Source organism: Cupressus sempervirens, chromosome 3 (genome assembly GCF_028749045.1).
Source record: "Cupressus sempervirens isolate cs-2001-9-10 chromosome 3, ASM2874904v1, whole genome shotgun sequence".
Taxonomy (NCBI): Eukaryota; Viridiplantae; Streptophyta; class Pinopsida; order Cupressales; family Cupressaceae; genus Cupressus; species Cupressus sempervirens.
The window spans coordinates 379,885,304-379,898,555 of NC_143120.1; the positions used below are offsets into that span (position 1 = coordinate 379,885,304).

At 36.3% G+C, this 13,252-nt stretch overlaps 1 long non-coding RNA gene across 1 annotated transcript in view; it reads right to left on the bottom strand.

The window, feature by feature from the left end:
- LOC149566593 (uncharacterized) overlaps nucleotides 1–11,258 on the bottom strand; it is a 44,196-nt gene extending 32,938 nt beyond the window's left edge. The window contains exons 1-2 of the long non-coding RNA XR_016362260.1: nucleotides 11,043–11,258; nucleotides 10,650–10,719 (exon numbers count right to left, since the gene is read on the bottom strand). This is a non-coding gene — a long non-coding RNA (uncharacterized LOC149566593). The remainder of the gene's footprint in view (nucleotides 1–10,649; nucleotides 10,720–11,042) is intronic.
- Between the last annotated feature and the right edge of the window lie 1,994 nt (nucleotides 11,259–13,252).

Genomic DNA, 13,252 nt, shown 5'->3' on the forward strand with positions numbered 1-13,252 from the left:
ATAGTGCATAATAATTGTGATTTTAAAAATTAATGTATAATATTATTATAAGCTCGTTCACATCAGATTTTATTGGGTGGGGCATTTCATAGCAGATTCATCAGCTGCTTTGACAATGTCTGCAGTATCTATCAAACCTTCACACCATACTACACTGTTAAAAATTCTCCATTAGTGCCTCAACTTTCTGGACCCATATCATGCCTTTGTAAAATGTGGTAAGGTTCTTTCATCAAATCCATATGTAATTTGCTTCCCTTCTACAATTTTCCGTCCAACACAAGTCGGTTTTTAGATATGTTAATAAAACTTCCTTTTGACCCAGATGTTAGTAAGCTGTTAGTGTGCTGAGGATGCTCTTCTGTTGACAGTTTTACGCCCTCTGAGCTGTTTTTTATGAGGATAGCACCCTTGTTTTGCAACTTATTAATATAAAAAACAATAGTCTTCAAAATGATAATCTCAGATTAAATTAACACACAGATTGCTGCATCATTACAGCCCTTATTTGAAACCTGATTGACTCTGTTTTCAAAGGACTTCATCCTTGTCCAGCCATAATAAAAGGCCTGAAATGCAGAAATCAGTTTGTGAGGCGATCTGTCCGGCTATCTTTAGCCTTGGAGAAGGCAAAATGCAATGAGAATGTTTGAAGACCTTTCAAATTCAGTCAATGGCCACCATTGCACCTCTTGCTCCTCCATTAAAGGTTTTCCAGAGGTCAGCAAGAAAACTAAAGGACAAAATAACAAACTCTTCTCAAACTGAGGCTCCAACAACTTTAATTCCATCCCAAGATCAGTTCTATTTCTGAGTGATTCAATAATTGCCGGCTTTTCTAGGGTTTCACAAGTTATTGCAATGATTTTTTTCACTTTTTTGCCAATTTTAGAAATTTTTGTTATTGTAAATAATTAATTATTATTACACTTAAGTTCACTTAGGAATATGCATAGACATATGAGTTGTCTTGGTGACAACACAGGAGTTAGCAACTTATTAGAGCACATGGTGTCTACAACATCTCTTTATGAGATACACCTATGTAAACTTATCCTCTCATCATCGCACAAACTCTTGTGCTCAATGGAGAATAATCCACTCTTGGTGGACATGTACTTAGTTGTGATGTTTATCTCTTTGCTAACTTCTAGTCATTCTAGTTGCCTTTATATACAAGGCACTTCTAGTGTGTATTCATATCATATTCAATTATCTCGTATCCAATTATCAGATATCCATTATCATCTTGATCATTATTGAGATTTTCATCTCATCACTATTTGTCTCTCTTGTGCCATCTACTGAGCTTCTTGATCTTGGCGTCATTTTGCCCTACGGCAAATTCTTACATGGTATCAGAGCTATACCAAATTCTTACATGGTTTCAGAGTTATTGGAGCTTCATTGCATAGCCATTGGAGAGTTTTTTTTTGCAGGTCAAGATTGGAGCTTGCTGGTGCAAATCAAATACTGGTATCACATTTAGAAGGTCAAAAAACCCCCAAATCAACTTTTGTTTCATCAAAATCGGACATCTGAGGTGAAATCTAGAGTCATTTGATTTTTGGAGGTGCGACAGCGGCGATTCAGGAAAAATAATTACAGAGGTGATTTTCAAACAACGATATCTCCCTCATACGGACTCCTTTTTTTGAGTAATTTTTTTTGTTTTGGGGTAGAATTTTGTGATCTACATATTGGTGCAGGATGTTTGAGATCTTTGTTACTGAATTTTTCTGCAAATCGCAAATCCTGATTTTTGTAACTTCAAAGGCTTAGTTCGGGCTCATCTGGACACATATTCAGGTGCTATTTTTTTTTGGAGTGCATACTTTTTGTCTACTTTCCAAATCTGGAATCAGTTTGGAGTAATTTTGAGTAGACATAGTACTTCCAAATTTTGGTCTCATTTTGGCCTATTGGCACTTGTAATTAATTGGATCCTTAAGAGGTCTTGTGTTATGTTTTTGAGTCTGATATAGCTTCATATTTTTTGTTGTAACCATCAAAATCAGCAATCCACTTACGCCCTAAATTGGCAAGTGGCCATTGTAATCGCACTAAATATAAAGTGCCAAATCATGCATTACGAGGGGTTTCTTTGATTTTTTTGTCATTTTGGGGGTGCATATATTATTTGATCTCATGGAGTCATGTCAAAAGTGTGATTTTGGTTTAAGATTCAAACTGACAAAAAGGAACTATCAGAACTGGAGTGCTTTCATGATTGATCATCTAAGAGAACATAAGGAAGTGTTTCCTTATCTATATTCGAAGATATTTTCACCTAATACTAATTGGCAACATCTTTCTCTTCTTCTTTGCTTTATGTATAACAGTATGAGTAAGGAATCTTTTGCTCCTCTTAGTAAGGCAAGTAGTCCTCATGACATTTGGATGTGTCTTTCGGAAGCATATGGAGATCCATGAGTCCCTCCATTACCAGAGGACATTCTACCTCCAGTCACTCCATTTGTGGTACCTACAACTCCCGTTGAGACTATACCTCCTGATGCTCCTGTTGCTTCTACTGATCAAGTTCCAGCGACAGATGCTCTTGATTCAGTGCAACAGGAAACACCATGTCTTCCTATTTCAGCTTCATGGGATGACTTCCTTCCAGACATTGCAGGGTTGTTTGTGGAGTCTTACATTGAAGATGTGGGAGACATTATTGATGACATCCATCTTCTCTTTGTTGAGGAGAATTCTTCTTCACCTGTTGCGAGGGAACACTCTGACCCTCAACCACTTGATCTTTCTTTTGAGACTGACATGATTGTGGACACTTCTTTTCAGCAGTTGAAGGAGGACTCTTTTACTTCAAAGGAGATGGAGATTGTATTCCAATTTCCTCGGACACCATATCTTTTGAGGATTCTTCCTACTAATTGGGGAGCATTCTCTACTACACCTATGGCACCACTTCTTCCTACAATGAGAAACATCATTCAGTTTTCATGGTGCAGCTTCTTCAGTCATCAAGGAGCTTCTTTCATGGGTGTGCATTCATCATTGAGGGGAGGCTATATTGCTTCTCTTCCCATATCTTCCTATAAGGATGATTCCTTGTCTTTGGAGTTTGATTCACTTTCATACATGGACAAGTTACCTTGTTTGCCACCTTCTTTTGGGCATCCACCAAATTGGCTTGTGGCATCTACATTCATCAAGGACTTGTCAACATACGAGCAAACTTCAGAGGCAGCATCCATAGCATACTACATATGGATTCCTCATCCATCTTCCTATCCACAATGAGAAGCATACTTGCACCTATACTTGGTGTATCTTCTTCCTAAAGGGAGAAATGTAGTTTGTAGGCATTGGATACTTTTTTGTCTTCATGACATCCTTGCAGGAGATTATTCAATATGGGGGGATACCATCATGTATTTCTTCTTATGGAGGATATATGCTTGTACATGCATGATGTATGTCATACTGGGGGGGTCTTGATTACTCCATCCTTGCATGCATCTTGAATTACTTCATCTCTCTTTTTGGAGGAGGTTTTTCCCATGAGGTTTTCCCTCTTTCTCCATTTTTAGAGAGATTGCATTGCATCGCATTATATATAGAGCATTGCATTTGTACATGGGTACCTAACATGGCCTAGTAGCCGGGACCCACATTGCATCTTGCATTTAGCTTTGTGAGCTTAAGTGCATTTCCCTAAGTTGCACTTAAGGGGGAGTGTTAGTGTAAATAATTAATTATTATTACACTTTACTTAAGTTTACTTAGGAATATGCATAGACATATGAGTTGTCTTGGTGACAACACAGGAGTTAGCAACTTATTAGAGCACATGGTGTCTACAATATCTTTTTATGAGATACATCTATGTAAACTTATCCTCTCATCATCGCACAAACTCCTATGCTCAATGGAAGATAATCCACTCTTTGTGGACATGTGCTTCATTGTGTTGTTTATCTCTTTGCTGACTCCTAGTCATTCTAGTTGCCTTTATATACAAGGCACTTCTAGTGTGTATTCATATCATATTCAATTATCTCATATCCAATTATCGGATATTCACTATCATCTTGATCATTATTGAGATTCTCATCTCATCACTATTTGTCTCTCTTGTGCTATCTACTGAGCTTCTTGATCTTGGCGTCATTTTTCCCTAATGCAAATTCTTACATGGTATCAGAGCTATACCAAATTTTTACAATTTTCATATGAGATAAACATGATTTAAACTCAGTGAATAATAGAAAATTGGATCAATAATTGGTCAACCATTTTTTGGGGTAAAAATTGGCTGGCTTCACAATTTACAATACATTGGGTGTGTGCTCAAAATTTTCAGAATATTTCTTCTCCGGTATATATGTACACATACATATATATACATGCATACACATACATATAGATATACATATATACATACATGTGCATACTCAAGGCAACATCTAAACACTAAACTTAAACATAAATTTTAGCGAGGGGGACACTTAATTTTCTTTTCTATTTGCCTTTATATGACTGACTTTTTAGTTTACTGTTTAGCCAATTCTGTACATATATACATTCATACACATACATATAGATTACATATATACATGCATATGCATATGTAATATACATATATACATACATATGCATATTCATATATACTTACATACATATGTAAGTATATTAGGTACCCTTTATGTGTTGAGTGTGGGATTTGAACATGGAACCACCTCCCTTCCTCTGTGCTCTAATCATGCAACCCGTTTTCACGCTAGCTTTGTATCTATGAATGTTATTACACAGATCTAGGCAACTTAATAGATGCAAAAATAAGTGTACAATTTACCTAGATCAAATTAAGAGAGCTGGTGCAAAATCAATCCATCAAGATGGGCCAAAACAATAGATTGACATAGAGCTTCAAGAGTGAGTCAACATGACAGCTTTTTTCCATAACTCTAATGTACAAGTCGACAAGTTAATTACAATGTATAGCTGCTATAGCTAACTTTGCATTATCCAAGCTCCTAAACAGTACATTGAAACTTGATTTATTTTTTGGCTTTTCAAATTAAACTAAGTGAGTGGCTATTGGCCCACAACATGATTTTTAGTGGAACACCAATGGTAGCTGGGCCCCTTCCTTGTTAAATGGGCAATTGGGAATGGAATGGATAAGCAAATTTAACCAGTACACTCAATCATACATAATTTCTTTCTTTCTTTCTGTCCCATGGGCTATCTTTAGCCTTATGGGCGTTCTTTCTTTCTTTATACATTCCATCAAGATGAACCAAAGCACTTTAAAAGAGTTGGATCAACGTGTCAGCTTTTTCCATGTATTGGCTAAAACATAAATTTAGATGTTGCCTAGGCCAAGCATGTCATTCCCTATTTTAGCTTTTGGTCACTGTAAATAGTCAGCACATTGTGGTCAACATGTCAACTTTAACGTTGGGCACATCGAAAAAGTTGACACGTTGACCCAACTCTTTTTAAGAGTTTTGGTTCATCTTGACGGAATATAGGTAGAAAGAAAGACATTAAAAGCCCATGGAAAAAGGTTTACGTTTTAGCAAATACCCTACTGCTGTGCATATACATATAACACAGATTATCTGCAATTATATATATACATACATACATACATGCATATATATATATATATATATATATATATATATAGAGAGAGAGAGAGAGAGAGAGAGAGAGAGAGAGAGCAGTCATAAATATACATATGTGCGTAAATAAAAGAGATTTCATTCCCTCCTAATGGAATAGAGTTCTCATCTGATAAATAGTAAACGACTGAAACATAATTATTTACAGTCCAAAGCTGGGCAAAAATATTAAAAAATGAGAATTACAATATCTCAATGAATTTTCTGTCAGATGTAAAAACTTTCTAAACTATTATTTGAAAATTTTTACAGTGAACAAACATAAGTTCCAGACAGTAGACATCAAAATCCTAGTGACGGGGAATGCAGCTTCAAAATCATGAAAAGCAAGGGCACTCGAACCGATGGTCTAGAGTACACAAGAATACATACTCTACAGTAAAATAGTTCATGTGACAAAGAACCAAGATCAAAATGCATCCCATGCAACAGCCAGACCACCTTCTTTCAAAAGATAAAGGCACCTGGGACAATTTTCCTCAGAAGGTAATAGAGACTGTGAAATATAACAGAGTATGACTCATCCCAGACCGTGAGCAACTCATTACATCACCGAGACAAAGTTTCTTCATGACATAACCTGCAAAATATGATTAAGGTGTTAGGCTCACTTTGACAGTGTCCAAACAAAAGCTTCCTTCCAGAAAAACCATACAATGCAGAATTCAAATGAGGCAGTCACTTATTGCAGAGAAACTAACTCTTCAGAAGAAGACGCATATGGAACAATAGACATTTACTTTATTTTGAAATTACCAAAGAGTTGAGAATCTTTAACAATGACACAAGAACATGAATCTCCATAGATCCAAGTAGCGTAGCAGAGCCATGCCTAACTAGTGCCATGTAGCATGATGCGATAAAAAACTAAGAGTAACTTCAAATCTAATCCACACGAGATAAGCTACAATGAATAATTAATCACATTATGAAACCTCTGATACATCTAGATTAGTTGATTACTAAATGCTTTATTTAGTTTATTACCCTAGATATTTCTATTTTATGCTTCATTTATTTCATTAGCCTAAATTTTTATTTTATGCAAGTGTTTTATTTTCCCTTACAAAAGGATTCACATACATATCTAAATGAGTGTGTGCGCGTATGTGTAATTGTAAGGGTGAAAATTAAATACTTATTCATCTCCATTTTGGCCTCAAATTGATGTGTGCCTCTGCACATGTGAGTGTGTGCCTCAAATAATTCACATGCCTTGTCTATGCTTCCACAGTTTGCATTATTGTCTACCAGAGAAATTCCAACTAAAACATCACAAAATTTATTCATCCTTTGTACTTTGATGGATGTCTATAACCTGTTCCAAAGCTCCCACTTCAACATATGCAGGTAATATGCTGGTAAAGGTTGTGGAATTTGCCGTTGAATTTGTCTAGAGGCTTTTTGTCAAATCTATTTTACTCTAAGCCTGCTTCTGAATTTGATTGTGTATGTATTCTTGCATCAATGTTTCAGATCACATGTTGTGATCCATCATCAGGATTAAAAAGAGAGCATTAGATGGAGAAAAAAATACACAATCAAATCCGGAAACAAGCTTACAGTGATCTAATGGATTGTGGAAATTTCCTTGCTCCCAATTCTGTGTTACGCATATCCTGAAATTATTGTATGCCATAAAATAGCATTTCTTTGAGGAATCAAATAAAGAAGTTCAAATACCATGTGTATACTTTGAGGGACGTCCATGTCCTTTTCGAAAACTGCCATTTTGGCGCAGGCAAGGAGGATGCTAGCAAGGTTGGTGATTTCTTTATACCTCACGACTGCATTTTCTCAAATATAAAAGTATGCATGCATGTCTGTATTTTCAACAAATCCATGTCATGCATATTCTTCAATCATGGGTTACCATGTGACCACATTTCTTTCAGGCATTCTGTCAAACAATTCTCATGCCTTGTCTATGCTTTGATTTTATACGCGTATCTACTAGGGCAATTGCAACTACAACATATGATATAATTCCTTTATGCTTTAATGAATGTCCATATCCTATTCCAAAGCCCCCATTTTGGCATTTTATACGTGTATCTACCAGGGCAATTGCAACTACAACATATGATATAATTCCTTTATGCTTTAATGAATGTCCATATCCTATTCCAAAGCCCCCATTTTGGCATGGGCAGGTAGGATGCTGGCAAAGGTTGCAGAATTTAGCTTTACACCTGCAAACTGCATTTTCATAAATATAAACACATGCATGCATATGCACATATACAAGCATAGACACTACATGTACGTACCCAAAAATGCTATATATATTAGCATCTATATATGTAGGCATTGAATGCACACATATACATACATATATGCATATATACATAGGCATGATATACATATATACATAAAGCATGCATGCACGTATATATACAACACACACATGTACATGTATGTGTATATATATGTATATGGATTTGTTGAAATTAATTATTATTATGTGTTAAGCTCGAATAGACTCAAACCCAAGATCTCCCACATGAGAGGGTAAGAGTCTCACAAGTTACCATTGTGTTGTAGGCTCTTGCCTAATTTATTATAATGCTATTAATAATATATTAAAATTCAATCATAATTTAAATTTTAAAACTACTTCATAATATTAAGTATAAACCATAGCAGTTCAGTCCTTTCATGTCAAAGCACCATCTATAATAGCACATAACAGTTGCAATTGATTGAGTGTGATCTTGATTTTTTTTAATATTTCTCCACTAGTATTCATGTGTGTTTATGTATGTGTATGTATGTACACACACACACATATATCCATGCGTGCACATACATATATATGTATATATATACATATGTGTGTGTGTATGTGTATATACATATATATATACACACATACGCACACACACATACATATGTAAGTACATACACACACATACATATGCATATACATACATACATATGTAAGTATATCAGGTACCCATTTTGCTTACCATGGTCCAAGCTAGAAAGTGCTCAGGTCCCTTTCTGTGGTGAGTGTAGGATTTGAACATGGAACCACCTCCCTTCTTCTGTGCTCTAATCATGCAACCCATTTTCAAGCTATCACTATATTTATGAACATTATATGTGTCTATACAACTATATGTAAATACCGTCTCGTTACATAGATCTAGGCAACTTAAAAAATGGAACAATCAGTGTACAATTCACCTAGATCAAATCAAGAGAGCCGGTGCGAAATCAATCCATCACGATGGGCCAAAACTATATATCGACATAGAGCTTGAAGAGTGAGGCAACACGCCAACTTTTCTCCATGGCCCACATGTACAAGTCGACATGTTATTTATAGTGTATAGCTGCTATAGCTAACTTTGCATTATCCAAGCTCCTAAATGGTACCTTGAATTTTAATGAATTTTTTTCGCTTTCTTCAAATGCAACTTAACTGAGTGGCTACTGGCCCACTACATGATATTTAGAGGAACACCAAGGGTCTGTTTGGTTCATGGCAGATGACAGGAATTGGCTTTTTCAAAATCTGGATTTGAAATTTTTTGCGTTTATTTCAATATTGGCAAAATGGAATTAGCATACCGGACTTCCAATTTTGCCTCAAAACCAGCTTTTCCAACTTCCTACTAGCAAGTAGGAATTGAAAATCAAAACCTGGTTATGTTTTTTAAGGAGTGTAAAAACAATAGATTAGACTACTTTTAGAAATTTGCCTTCAACTCCAAGCTTATACATAAAAATGTGTCTTCACATGCATCTTCCGAGTGAAACAAACAGTTCAAGTAAAATCCCAAAAATTGGAATGAAGACTTGCAAAACCTTGATTTGGCTATACCAAGGTTTGTAGAAATCCTGGTTTTTTAAATTCCATGAACCAAACAGACCCCCAAGAGTAGTTGGGTCCCTTCCTCATTAAAGGGGAGATTGGGAATGGTATGGATATGCAAATTTGGAATTGGCTAAGATGTAAACTAAAACGTAAATCTTGCCAACGGGTACACTCCAAAGTTTGAAAAAAAAAAATTGTCCCCCTCGGTAAGATTGGCAACCTCTAAACAGTAAACTAAAACGCATATCATACCAAGGGGAGCAATTGATTTTTTTCCAAACTTTCCTCTAACATTATTACGGTTTGGTTTAGTTTGTTGGATAGCCACGGGTATTGGCCTATGTCCCAAATTTGTCCCATATCTCTTCATTCAATTTAGGCTAGTTGAGTATCATTGCTCGCACTTAATTGGCCTGGATCTATGCAAATGAGATTGCATTCTCTTACAATTATGCACACCACAATCATATGCACATACATACCCACTTATAGATATACACACCGAATATATCTGCACTTATATATATGCACAAACACACACAGAGAGCAGTAACAAACATACATATGTGTGTGTATAATGGATATTTCATTCCCTCGTACTGGAATAGAGTTCTCCTCCGATGAATAGTAAATGACCGAAACAATATATTTTACAATCCAAACGAGGGCAAAAATATTAGAAAACAAGGATTACTATATCTCCATGAATTTTCTGTCAGATGTAACAACTTCCTAAACTATTATTTGAAAATTTTAACGGTTCCCAATTATGAGTTCTAGACATTTTATACGAAGCTAATCAATGGAAAACTTGAAAAACAGCCTCTAGAGATAAACTTCAGAATCATTTACTTCTATATATAAAACAAAAATAGGCTACATAATCAAGAGATCGTAGAATGGAAAGGGAGGTAAGTTATGAAACGAGAAACAGCCAGGACATGGGAAAGCTGCGGCTGCCTGAATATGGACTTTTTAGCCATTAATGCACTTTTAACTTATTGTAATACAAGTGCATTATTAGAATTCAATCTCGATTAGTGTCATTAAATACATTGAGAAAATGAATTATGACAAATGCATTATGAGAATGATGAACGGAAACGCAGAAGAATTTGCTTCGATACTGCCAAAGTTCATAGGCTAAGCAAGGATTTATAAAAAATCCTTACCTGCCACTCAGGTGCGCTGTGCCAACCTTGTTATTTCCGAATCCCTGTTCGCGGCAGCAGCAACATAACACTAACACCCAAAAAAATGTAATTAATTGTGACCCTTTCCAGATTGGAGCATACAATCTCAAAATTGCAACAGAAAATAAACACTGACGAGACCCCATAAACCATTTCTCTAGCACAAGCATTGCAATTCAAACAGAAATTCTAAAGCGTGAGAATGTTTGAATATAACATAGAAAGTGACATTCGGAACGAAAAATTCCTCCAGCGGCGCAGTTAAAAGCAATGGAGGGTTAACAGCTATTGTCTCAAAAAGAAAGGGTTTGCATTAAAAGTATTGCAAAATAGACCAGAACGAAACATGATACAGAATACAGTATCCCTCACATTTTGTGCTTGCTGCAGTTCTCACCCTTATTTTCATTAGGCCTCCTCAAACTCGTTTGAAACGATGAAATGGAAGGGAAATGCACCGTAAATCTCACCAGGCCACTTGGACACGCATGCAAAACACCGAAGGAGAGGTACAGTCCATTAATGGCGTACACTTTTTCAACTGTCACGCTCTTCTCGAAATTATTATTTTATAAGAGACATTGGGATTCGCCATCCTATCCTGCACTGTTCGAGTTAAGTGAATCGTAACCAGGGGTGCCACTCGTTGAAAAATATTGGTACCAAATTATAGGAAATGCATCAAATGAAATGAATTGAAAAATTTTAATAACGACAATGAGGCTAAGTAGTCTATGGGCTCGAGAGGATGACCCTAAGGTAGGAGAGAAACTAATCTAGCTATAAACTTGTTTCTTTATAGTTGAATTTTAATAATCAGAGTCACTATTCTCTTCACTTGATTCTCCTCAAATAAGGACTTGAAGTCTTTGTTCTCTAATAGTTCTGCATACCCAGATCTGATGTCATTATATGCCAAGACATTCCTTGACAAAATGGTGCTCTGTCTCTACCACCCCCATATTACAGAATAAACAAGTTCTATCTGACCACTCTTCTTTTGGAACTTGTCTTCTACCAATTTCACATCGCAACCGATGTGAACTAGTTATGAGTTGCGCTATCAACATTTTTGCTCTCCAATTAATAGGTGCTCTTATATAGGCCTTTTCATCATGAGTAGAAGTGGGATTAAATTCTTTAGTGTAGTAAGATTTTTTCTGCCCCTTGTGTCTTATCCAAATGATATTGCGAAAGTTTTCCATGACAAACTTCTTTATTTCTTTAATACTAGTTGGGCATGTATGGATGTTGATATCCCACTTTCGCATCCACTTGTCATTTTGTTTCATCTATGTGCCTTTTCTCCTAACAAGTTTTTCATACATGACTAGCTTGGGCCAACGATGTTTTTTCAAACCTTGGGTTTTCTTCAAATAGCTTAGCATCCGGACCAATGCGACGGCTTCCAACGGAAAAGAACCCACCTTGACCAATAAGGTCTCGTAGGGCACCGTGGTCTTGACTCTGAGATTGCATGTAATGAAGTGTTTTTGAATTCTTTCTACCTATCGCCATTTTCGTTCAGACATACTGTCGCCCCAAACTTCACACACGTATAAAATGATCGAAGTGACGAACAAACCAAAAAGAGTTTTCATGGTCATCCAATCCCATAATTTTGTGTTCTTACACCTGTTTTGCAGAGAATATAATGCCTTCTAGCCCCCTTAAAAACCTTTTTGATCTGCATGTATCTCAATTGAGTTTGTTATGAAAATCTACACCCAAGTATTTGCACTCCTTCACAATCTCAAGAGGGTTACCCTCAAATGGGAACTCGTTCGGTATACGCCTATTCTTTTTCAACGAGAAGATCATAACTTTGGTTTTGTTAGTGTTCACTTACATTCCCACCTCGTGACAAACACTTTCTAGTGCTTTCAAGTGTTCTTTCAAACCCTTAATCGTCTTAGCAAGTATGATGAGATCGTCTACATATAGAAGCAATCTTAGCACAAAGTGAACCATCTGCACCCCCTCACTGTTGGTCTTGTTTATCCATTCTTCTAGCTTGTCAACAAAGCCCAAATAAGGTTGGAGATAGCAGGTACCCCTGTTTAACCCTAATGTTGCCGCCAAAATCTTTTGATAGCCCTTCTATCGTTTTGATTTTAGCTTTGACCTACTCATACAATCTGTGAACAACAAACCTAAGTTCCTTAGGAACTTCCAACTCTTCCATTCTATCCCAAAATTTATTATGTCGCACTGTGTCAAATGCTTTTTTAAAGTCCACAAAACAGCAGAAAGCCTCGGTCCCCTAAGTGTCCCAAATTTTCTCTACCAAATATTTGAGAGTGATTATGTTATCTACAGTCTAGTGTTTTAGTCTAAAGCCCACTTGCCCATTTGCTCTTTTGCCTTATGTTTCAACCCATTTACTAGTTTTTCGTTCTACCATGCTCCAAAACAACTTTTTGAAGAGTGGATTGATCATGATAGTGTTAGAGTGGGGTTGTTGTTGCACCAAAAGATCGATCTGTCAATGCTCGATACAACCACTCAACTTATAGTACACAGGACACAATTAAGCCTTAGCCACGAATCCCAAGGGGAGCGCTGAACAAATTTCTAACAAT